Raw genomic sequence first — 11,382 nt, 5'->3', positions numbered from 1 at the left:
ACATCATTGTTTTTCTTGTGAAATTCCCAATAAGTTTGATGTATTGTGATAAGAAGTAACCGGGCACTACGTGGACAATAGACTGGCTGCGTGCGGCTGGATGGGATAATACGGCTTCCTGGAAGTAGTACAGTACCTGGATGTGGTGCAAGCTAGTAGCAAAATGTGTCACCAAATAGAAAAATACGGAGCAATCACTCAATTCTAGCTGCAGTGGACTTCTTTATTCGTTCATATTCGCTTCTATTTGTAGATAATACTAACTGTTGTAGATTAAGAGAATGGAGAAGATGTTGTTCATACCATGCCTGGACAAACACCGCATCTTGTAAGAATTGAGTGGGCATCTTGTACACTCGTAGCCCTCGCAGGGTTCGATTGTTTTCTGTATAAGCTTGTAGTGAATGGATAGTCCAGTATGTCCGGATTTCCCTTTCGGCTAGGGTTTTATATTATGTATTCCAATGCTTTGGTGCTAATGATGTGAGCTTCATCCTGTGATTCGCACGAGGAGAAGAATACCCCCGCGTCTGCTCTCCCCACTGTGACCGTATTGGTCTCCTTAGGTGGAGAATCCATTCCGCTGGAACAGGCACGTGTCTGATTAGCGTGTCACAGGTGTGCTCACGATAAGAGTAACAGAGGCAATGTATCGTGATCAGAAGTAACCGGGCACTACCTGGTTAATAGACTGGCTGTGTGCGGCTGGATGGAATAATATGGCTCCCTGGAAGTAGTACAGTACCTGGATGTGGTGCTAGCTACGTGCAAGCTAGTAGCAAAATGTTTCACCAAATAGAAAAAGAAAAATACGGAGCACTCACTCAGGTCTTGCTGCAGTGGACTTCTTTATTCGTTCATGAGAACAGATGCGGGAGACAGGGTGCGGGGAGGCAGGAGGTGGAGACGCGGGGGTACGGATCGACGGGCCGTTATCGCGCCAAGGCGCTTCGTCAGGCTCAGGTGAAGCGACGTGCTGGAAAGGGAGTGTGATAACACAGGTAAGTTATCATGGTTACACAGGTAAACTATTCACAATAAACAAGTTACAAGGTGACCCACCGTAACAATGTAAACACAATGAACATGACGTTTGCATCGGTGTTTGGCAATCAAAATTTGGAAATCCTCGATGTCAAAATTGACATTGTTAATGAAAATATGGTGACCTCATGGTACGGCAAGTCCACCTCTAGGAATTCCATTCTCCATTATGCCTCGTCCCATCCCACACACACCAAGAACAGTATACCTGTCAGTCAGCTGATCCGCCTAAAAAGGATAAACAATACAGAAGAAAAATTTTATGAACAAGATAAAGAATTAGAAACACGTTTACGGCAGCGAGGGTATCCCCATAAAGTACTTAAGGAAGCCAGGGAAAAAGTATCAGCTATCCCCCGTTCAACACTGTTAAAAAAGAAAGAACAAAAATCCAATACTTCACACAGATATACATTCGCATTCAAAAATACCCCCATGAATGAGGTCATAAAACAAGCTACCAATAATAATTGGTATAATATATATATATATATATATATATATATATATATATAGATAGATAGATTTGGAGGAGATCACGAGTCAACGTCCAATTGTCACCTACCGTAAAAATATGACGATACATAACTACATTAAAAAACAGAAAAACAAAAATAATTTTAAAAATAACTGGCTTATGGACACCCGCCCGCTAGGCAATTGTACCTGTGTATCTTGTAATTTTTGTAAATTCAATAGTAAAAGTAAAGTGTTGCATTTAGGGGGCCAAACAATACACATGCGTCAGTTTGCCACTTGTCGAACCCCTTGTGTGGTTTATTGTCTAATCTGCAGTTGTGCCCGCTTTTATATCGGCAAAACAATTAGACCACTCTTTTATAGAATAAGGGAACATATTCATTCCCTTCGTACTGGAGTGGGAGCTAGCAGATGGATAGCACATATGCAATCCGTTTACACTGGTGATCCCAGACAGGTTTAGTTTTCAGTGATCGAACGAATCGAGCACTCAGAACAAGGTCTGAATAAACATCAAGCATTGTTACGGAACGAAGCTAGGTGGATAACCCTTACCAATGCCATCGGCCCAACAGGCCTTAATGAAAAGTCAGAATATAGTGCTTTGACATGATACCTTTACCTGTTAATGATTCCATGTTAAAGGGGTATTCAAGGCAAAACCTTTTTTTATATATATCAACTGGCTCCGGAAAGTTAAACAGATTTGTAAATTACTTCTATTAAAAAATCTTAATCTTTCCAATAGTTATTGGCTTCTGAAGTTTTCTGTCTAACTGCTCAATGATGATGTCATGTCCCGGGAGCTGTGCATGATGGGAGAATATCCACATAGGAACTGCACAGCTCCCGGGACATGAGTCATCAGAGAGCAGTTACAAGAATACAGACAGAATACAACAACTCAACTTCAGAAGCTGATAACTATTGGAAGGATTAAGATTTTTTAATAGAAGTAATTTACAAATCTGTTTAACTTTCCGGAGCCAGTTGATATATAAAAAAAAGTTTTGGCCTGGAATACCCCTTTAACCCCTTAAGGACTGAGCCCTTTTTCACCTTAAGGACTCATCCATTTTTTGCAATTCTGACCACTGTCACTTTAAACATTAATAACTCTGGAATGCTTTTCGTTATCATTCTGATTCCGAGATTGTTTTTTTGTGACATATTCTACTTTAACATAGTGGTAAAATTTTGTGGTAACTTGCATCCTTTCTTTGAAAAATTTGAAAATTTTATGAAAAATTTGAAAATTTTATGAAAAATTTGAAAATTTAGCATTTTCCTAACTTTGAAGCTCTCTGCTTGTAAGGAAAATGGATATTCCAAATAATTTTTTTTAATTCACATATACAATATGTCTACTTTATGTTTGCATCATAAAATTGACGTGTTTTTACTTTTGGAAGACACCAGAGGGCTTCAAAGTTCAGCAGCAATTTTCCAATTTTTCACAAAATTTTGAAACTCGCTTTTTTTCAGGGACCAGTTCAGGTTTGAAGTGGATTTGAAGGGTCTTCATATTAGAAATACCCCATAAATTTCCCCATTATAAAAAGTATTCAAAATGACATTCAGTCAGCGTTTTAACCCTTTAAGTGTTTCACAGGAATAGCAGCAAAGTGAAGGAGAAAATTCACAATCTTCATTTTTTACACTCACATGTTCTTGTAGACCCAATTTTTGAATTTTTGCAAGGGGTAAAAAGGAGAAAATTTTTACTTGTATTTGAAACCCAATTTTTCTCGAGTAAGGTCATACTTCATATGTCTATGTTAATTGTTCGGCGGGCGCAGTAGAGGGCTCAGAAGGGAAGGAGCGACAAATGGTTTATGGGGGGCATGTCACATTTAGGAAGCCCCTATGGTGCCAGAACAGCAAAAAAAAACACATGGCATACCATTTTGGAAACTAGACCCCTTGGGGAACATAACAAGGGGTAAAGTAAACCTTAATACCCCACAGGTGATTCACGACTTTTGCATATGTAAAAAAAAAAAAAAAAAATCCCTAAAATGCTTGGTTTCCCAAAAGTTTTACAATTTTAAAAAGGGTAATAGCAGAAAATACCCCCCAAAATTTGAAGCCCAATTTCTCCCGATTCAGAAAACACCCCATATGGGGGTGAAAAGTGCTCTGTTGGCGCACTACAGGTCTCAGAAGAGAAGGAGTCACATTTGGCTTTTTTGAAGGAAATTTTGCTCTGGGGGCATGCCGCATTTAGAAAGCCCCTATGGGGCCAGGACAGCAAAAAAAAAAACACATGGCATACCATTTTGGAAACTAGACCCCTTGGGGAACGTAACAAGGGGTAAAGTGAACCTTAATACCCCACAGGGGTTTCACGAGTTTTGCATATGTAAAAAAAAAAAAAAATAAAATAAAATTTTTACCTAAAATGCTTCTTTTCCCAAAAATTTTACATTTTCAAAAAGGATAAAAGCAGAAAATACCCCCCAAAATTTGTAACACAATTTCTCCCGAGTACGGCAATACCCCATATGTGACCCTAAACTGTTGCCTTGAAATAAGACAGGGCTCCAAAGTGAGAGCGCCATGCGCATTTGAGGCCTAAATTAGGGATTGCATCGGGGTGGACATAGGGGTATTCTACGCCAGTGATTCCCAAACAGGGGGCCTCCAGCTGTTGTAAAACTCCCAGAATGCCTGGACAGTCAGCGGCTGTCTGGTAATACTAGGAGTAGTTGTTTTGAAACAGCTGGAGGCTCCGTTTTGGAAACAGTGGCGTACCAGACGTTTTTCATTTTTATTGGGGAGGGGAGGGAGGCTGTGTGGGGGTATGTGTATATGTAGTGTTTTTTACTTTTTAATTTTTGTGTTTTTAGGGTACAGTCACACGGGCGGGGGTTCACAGTTGTTTCTCGCTGGCAGTTTGAGCTGCGGCAGAAAATTTGCCGCAGCTCAAACTTGCAGCCGGATACTTACTGTAAACCTCCGCCCATGTGAGTGTACCCTGTAGGTTCACATTGGGGGGGGGGACATCCAGCTGTTGCAAAACTACAACTCCCAGCATGTACGGTATTTCAGTGCATGTTGGGAGTTGTAGTTTTGCAACAGCTGGAGGCACACTGGTTGTGAAACACCGAGTTTGGTAACAAACTCGGTGTTTTGCAACCAGTGTGCCTTCAGCTGTTGCAAAAGCTACAACCCCCAGCATGTACGGACAGCGGAAGGGCATGCTGGGTCTTGTAGTTATGCAACAGCTGGAGGCATACTACTTTGGCTGGGGATGCTGGGGATTGTAGTTATGCAACAGCTGGAGACACACTGGTTTGCTACTTAACTCAGTGTGCCTTCAGCTGTTGCAAAACTACAACTCTCAGCAGTCACCGACAGCCAACGGGCATGCTGGGAGTTGTAGTTATGCAACCAGCAGATGCACCACTACAACTCCCAGCATGCACTTTAGCTGTTTGTGCAAGCTGGGAGTTGTAGTTACACAATAGCTGAAGGTACACTTTTCCATAGAAAAAAATGTGCCTCCAGCTGTTGCAAAACTATAAGTCCCAGCATGCCCATAAGGGCATGCTGGGAGTTGTGGTGGTCTGCCTCCTGCTGTTGCATAACTACAGCTCCCAGCATGCCCTTTTTGCATGTTGGGAGCTGTTGCTAAGCAACAGCAGGAGGCTGTCACTCACCTCCAACGATCCACGCCGCATCAGGTCAGTCCCTCGTCGTCCTCGTCGCCGCCGCTGCTGCTCCTGGGGCCCCGATCCCAACATTCTCGCCGGGGATCGGGGTCCCCAGCTCCCGGGGTGCACGTCCCGCACCCGCTCACGTCCTCCAGAAGAGGGGCGGAGCGGGTGGCGGGAGTGACACCCGCAGCAGGCGCCCTGATTGGTCGGCTGGGAAACCGGCCGACTAATCAGGGCGATCGTGAGGTGGCACCAGTGCCACCTCACCCCTGCTGGCTATGGCTGTTCGGGGCCGTCAGAGACGGCCCCGAACAGCCTGTAATTCCGGGTCACCGGGTCACTGGAGACCCGATTGACCCGGAATCTGCCGCAGATCGCTGGACTGAATTGTCCAGCGATCTGCGGCCATTGCCGACATGGGGGGTCATCATGACCCCCCTGGGCAATATGCCGCGATGCCTGCTGAACGATTTCAACAGGCATCGGGCACCGGCTCCCCTCCGGCTAGCGGCTGGGGGCCGGGAATGGACAGGACGTACTCAAACGTCCTGAGTCCTTAAGGGGTTAAGGTTGTTGTTTTTAACTATATGTCTATCCACTTGTGAATTGTGAATAGTTTACCTGTGTAACCATGGTAACTTACCTGTGTTATAACACTCCCTTTCCGGTATGTCACTTCCCCTGAGCCTGACGAAGCGCCTAAGCGCGATAACGGCCTGTCGCTCCGTACCCCCGCGTCTCCACCTCCTGCCTCCCCGCAGCTTGTCTCCCGCATCTGTTCTCATGAACGAATAAAGCAGTTCACTGCAGCAAGACCTGAGTGAGTGCTCCATATTTTTCTTTTTCTATTTGGTGACTCAATAAATTTGATGTGTCACATGACCCTCTTCCTATTGAAAAAACAAAAGTTGGATTCAAAATGGCCACCATGGTCACCACACATCTTGAAAAGTTTCCCCCCTCACATATACTAATGTGCCACAAACAGGAAGTTAATATCACCAACCATTCCCATTTTATTAAGGTGTATCCATATAAATGGCCCACCCTGTATATATATACACCGATTCTACAGAAAAAATAATAAAAAATAATGAAAAAACCTATATATAAAAATATATCAAAAAATGCTTATAAATTATATAATAAACAATTATAAAAAAAAAAAGCATATATAGAAAGTCCAAATAGACAATATGCAGTATGCAGTCATTAAAATCCTCCTGGAGCAGCACTTCCATGAATAATTCCTGTGGAATCCAGACCGAATTTCTGTCTGTTGAGAGCCTAAAAATACAAAGCAGAGGCGCTCCCTGTGGAGGATCACACGTGCTTATGCCGGACATGGACTGGGATACAGGTGGTCTCTTATCCGCTCCGGGAATTCTCAGGCGCTGACCGGAACAAAGAGGCTTCAGGTAGGTAGATTCAGATATAAAAGCTTTATTCAGCCAAGATGCAACGCGTTTCACTGCGCAAGTGCAGCTTCCTCAGGCATGGCAATCACAGGTACAAGCAAGGTTATATACCCAAAGTATTTGATAAAAATTGATAATTCCATTTTGAATAGATTACATAAATTAGAAATAAATACTATCAAGAAAAAAGTACACAAATTTAATCGTGATAAAAATGATTATTCATGTGGCCAAATTCATAAATGGCCCAAATATCAACAAAAAACATATCGTACATAAAAACACATGTGAATCTCAAACACAACCAATTTCTACTTCTTCTGTTACAACACCTCCAATAGAGCGAAAGGATAATTCTGTGAAACCAAAAAATTTGGGTAATTTTAAATTCACCAATAGTGATTCATATACACATACGTTCAATCATCAAACCATAACTAACTCTGTTTTTCATAAAGAAAAAACAACATTCACTAATAGCAAGAAAAACACAAATTCGGTATCTTTAATGCCTTCTACACCTAAGAAGACTGAGAGTTCTTCTACAATTGTTAATACTTCAACTTCATTAGTTAATCTTCAACCAATAACTTTATTAAATGATTTGCCTGCCATCAACATGGTGTGTCCTCTATTACCCCCACTTGTAACTAATAATAAATGATCAGCACCCCTAACATCTAATACCACACAGAAATCGACACAACCTTTATCATGTAAGAATAACTTACCCACTCCTCTTAATGTCTCACAGACATTTAATAATTCACTTGATACATCTTTTCTCACCATCCACGATGAGTCTGGATCTTTAATACATCCAACTATTTGTTCTACACCAAGTGAATTAGGCGCTACATCATCACTTTTTTTTAGACTCCCCTATGTCACACGCCAACAATCCTCCTGTAGTCAAAAATGTTGTTGTCACTTTTCTTTTCGTTTTAATGATTTCTTCAAAGAAAGGGGTGTCCTGGGAAGAAAATAATGTGTTATTGGGCGATGGCCCAATAACACATTATTTTCTTCCCAGGACACCCCTTTCTTTGAAGAAATCATTAAAACGAAAAGAAAATCCAGGGGTCGTTCAGCAAAGAAGAATTTCTCTATCGGCTCCATTGGGGGACACAGACCGTGGGTGTATGCTGCTGTCTTTAGGAGGTGTGACACTATGGTAATAAAAAAAGTCAGCTCCTCCCAGCAGGATATACCCGCCTTCAGGCCCTGAGGTAATCAGTTTTAGCTTGGTGTCTTGCAGGAGGTGGACATTGTCTGGAATTCCCCAGACCAGGTCTTCTGATTTATTGTTTTTTCTAGTATAGGGACGTGTTAGTTTTTTTCATTCCTTTTTCTTTCATGTTTTCAGGTGGGGACTCAGGGACTCCGGTTCCGTTTCCCCATTGCGAGTAAGGGGGCACAGACATTGCGTATATGCGTTGTTAACCCCCTCTCGCCAACGGTCAGCACCTGGATTGGTACCTCATGGGTCCGGGTCCCCCTATTTCTCTGCTTGCCTTGCTCGCACATAGCAGCTAGGTGTGATGCAGGGACAAAAAGCTGACTGAAGACTTCACAGAAGACTCCATTAGGTAAGTTTCTTCTGACTGAGGTGAGTACATTTCCCTTTCTCCCCTAGGTGCAAGGACTTGTAACCTCTGGAGACCCTCTGTTTTTGGCCCTGGCTGGTACTGGGGCGAGCAGTGGCATAATTTCTTTATTACACTGTGTGTAAGTGTGTTTACCTTCCTCACTGTGTGTGACTGTTTCTACTATGCGGCTGTGCCGCAGCGCCTTATATGCGGCTGACAGCCGCTGCACTTTTTACTGGCCAAGCGCACGGAGCGCCGGCTTACTTTCATTTTCTCCGGCAGCTGCTGCCGGTGTGTATGCCGCCCGCTTACTTCCCCCGAGTGCATATGTGCTATCATGTGCGCTCGGGACAGGGAGCGGGCGCCATTACTCCTTCGTGCCCGACTTGTACATAGCTCCGCCCCCAGGGGCCAGAGCTCTCGGGAGGCGCTTCCTTGCAGTGTGTGTGGTGAATTACACTGTCGGGAGCATGAAGCGCAGTCTTACTTCCCTTCGGCAGCTGCCGGGGGGGAATATGTGTGGCGCCCGCTCACTTCCCCGTGGGCGCATATGCGCTCGGGGCAAGGAGCGGGCGCCATTACTCTGGTTCTTCTCGGCTGCCGGGGCGCTGTAGCTCCTCCCACAGGGCCGCCGGAGCTTACTGGAGGCGTGCATCGCCCTCCAATCAGCGCTGTGCGCGCAATCCAGGTGGCGGGGGCCAATCGGCAGTGCCCCTGCTCTGGGAACGCCCCTCTCAGGGGTTAACTCTTTACTGACATAGGGGACGCTATTCTGCCCTCCCTCTAAACTGACAACTAGACTGCTAGTCTCTATTTTGTCTCTATAACATATTATTCCTAAAATGCCCACTGACTCAGCCTGCTCCACTGCTCCCCCAGACCCCCCAGTTTCCCCGAATGTTACTATTCCAGTGGATTCAGCCGCCCCTTCAGTCTGGGTTTTCTTCCTATCCCAGTATATGGCTGACTTGACTCAAGTCCCGCTTGTGGTGGCTGAGGCCTCACGTGACATGGTGTCAACCTGGAAGAGGTCTGCCCTGCTCCGGCCCTCTGGTGGGTCCCGTTCCTCTTTTACACAAGCCTCACGTTCTCACGAAGCGTACTAGGGGTGTTTTGTCTGACTTTTACATTGAGTCTCCAGGTAGACGTGGGCGTCCCTCCGTTGGTCTCGAATCCCCGTGTCATCTGGTCACAGACGTCGCTCCTCCAGAGGACGTTTCCGTAATCGCCGCTCTGCCCTGCAAGAGCCGCGTACCTGGTCAGGGTCGCCCCCATCCAGGACTGCCTCCATGCGTTCACTTTCTCCTGGTGAACTGGCGGATGAGGCTATCGAATCGGCATCTGACTCAGAGGACCGCTCGGATATAGTTGAAACGGTGAACTCATTGGTTGCGACCATATGAGACTCCTTTCACTTAGAGGACCCAGGATCTTTGGACGTTACTCCTGAAGTATCCTTTCATCGTGCTCAACCAGCACTTCGAGGGTTCAGCTCTCACGCTGAACTTCACATCCTTCTGGAATCTGCATGCAATCATCCGGACAAGAGGTTCACGGGAATGAAGAGGGTTCAAGTGCGTTACCCATTCGCCAAGGACCTTGCCTCTAAGGTGGTTTCCCCTCTCTCAATGGTTTCACCAATTTCCCGCCTCTCTAGGCTACTACACTGCCACTGGCAGAAGCAGCTGCCTTCAAGGACTCGACGGACCAGACGATGGAGTCCTTATATAGTTACATAGTTAGTACGGTCGAAAAAAGACATATGTCCCTCAAGTTCAACCAGGGAATTAAGGGGTAGGGGTGTGGCGCGATATTGGGGAAGGGATGGGATTTTATATTTCTTCATAAGCATTAATGTTATTTTGTTCCATGAATGTATCTAATCCTGTTTTAAAGCTGTTAATTGTTCCTGCTGTGACCAGTTCCTGAGGAAGACCGTTCCATAAATTCACAGTCCTCACGGTAAAGAAGGCGTGTCGCCCCTTCAGACTAAACTTTTTCTTCTCCAGACGGAGGGAGTGCACCCTCGTCCTTTGGGGGGGTTTAACCTGGAACAGTTTTTCTCCATATTTTTTGTATGGGCCATTAATATACTTATATACGTTTATCATATCCCCCCTTAAACGTCTCTTCTCAAGACTAAACAATTGTAACTCCTTTAATCGCTCCTCATAGCTAAGATGTTCCATGCCCCATATTAGTTTAGTCGCGCGTCTCTGCACCCTTTCCAACTCTGCAGTGTCCCTTTTATGAACAGGCGACCAAAACTGAACAGCATATTCCAGGTGAGGCCGTACCAATGCTTTATAAAGGGGGAGTATTATGTCCCTGTCCCTTGAGTCCATGCCTCTTTTGATACATGACAATATCCTGCCGGCTTTGGAAGCAGCAGCCTGACATTGCATGCTATTCTGTAGTCTGTGATCTACAAGTACACCCAGATCCTTCTCTACCAGTGACTCTGACAGTTTAATCCCCCCTAAGACATACGATGCATGCAGGTTATTAGTACCCAGATGCATAACTTTACATTTATCCACATTGAACCTCATTTGCCAAGTGGATGCCCAGACACTTAGTCTATCCAAGTCATCTTGTAACTTATGCACATCCTCTATAGACTGTACCGTTCTACAAAGCTTGGTGTCATCTGCAAAGATAGAAACAGAGCTGTTAATACCATCCTCTATATCATTGATAAATAAATTAAACAACAGCGGGCCCAGTACTGAACCTTGGGGTACACCACTAATAACCGGGGACCAATCAGAGTACGAATCATTGACCACCACTCTCTGGGTACGATCCATGAGCCAGTGTTCAATCCAGTTACAAACTAAAATTTCCAAACCCAAAGACCTTAACTTACCTGTCAGACGTCTATGAGGGACAGTATCAAACGCTTTAGCAAAATCCAGAAACACTATATCCACAGCCATTCCTCTGTCAAGGCTTCTACTCACCTCTTCATAAAAGCAAATTAGATTGGTTTGACAACTTCTATCCTTAGTAAACCCATGCTGGCTATCACTTATAATACAATTATCCCCTATGTATTCCTGTATGTAATCCCTTATAAGTCCTTCAAACAATTTACCCACAATGCACGTTAAACTTACCGGTCTATAGTGTCCTGAGGAAGACCTAGAGCCCTTTTTGAAGATTGGCACCACATTCGACTTGCGCCAGTCC

The 11,382-nt window shown here is 44.5% G+C and overlaps 1 long non-coding RNA gene across 1 annotated transcript in view; it reads right to left on the bottom strand.

Moving 5' to 3' along the window:
- Positions 1-235: 235 nt before the first annotated feature.
- LOC130368582 (uncharacterized) overlaps positions 236-11,382 on the bottom strand; it is a 40,504-nt gene continuing 29,357 nt past the window's right edge. Inside the window, exons 2-3 of the long non-coding RNA XR_008892513.1 lie at positions 1,063-1,272; positions 236-976 (exon numbers count right to left, since the gene is read on the bottom strand). This is a non-coding gene — a long non-coding RNA (uncharacterized LOC130368582). The remainder of the gene's footprint in view (positions 977-1,062; positions 1,273-11,382) is intronic.

The sequence above is a fragment of the Hyla sarda genome, chromosome 1, assembly GCF_029499605.1.
Source record: "Hyla sarda isolate aHylSar1 chromosome 1, aHylSar1.hap1, whole genome shotgun sequence".
In the NCBI taxonomy this organism is placed as follows: domain Eukaryota; kingdom Metazoa; phylum Chordata; class Amphibia; order Anura; family Hylidae; genus Hyla; species Hyla sarda.
This window is presented reverse-complemented; position numbering and strand designations above follow the sequence as displayed.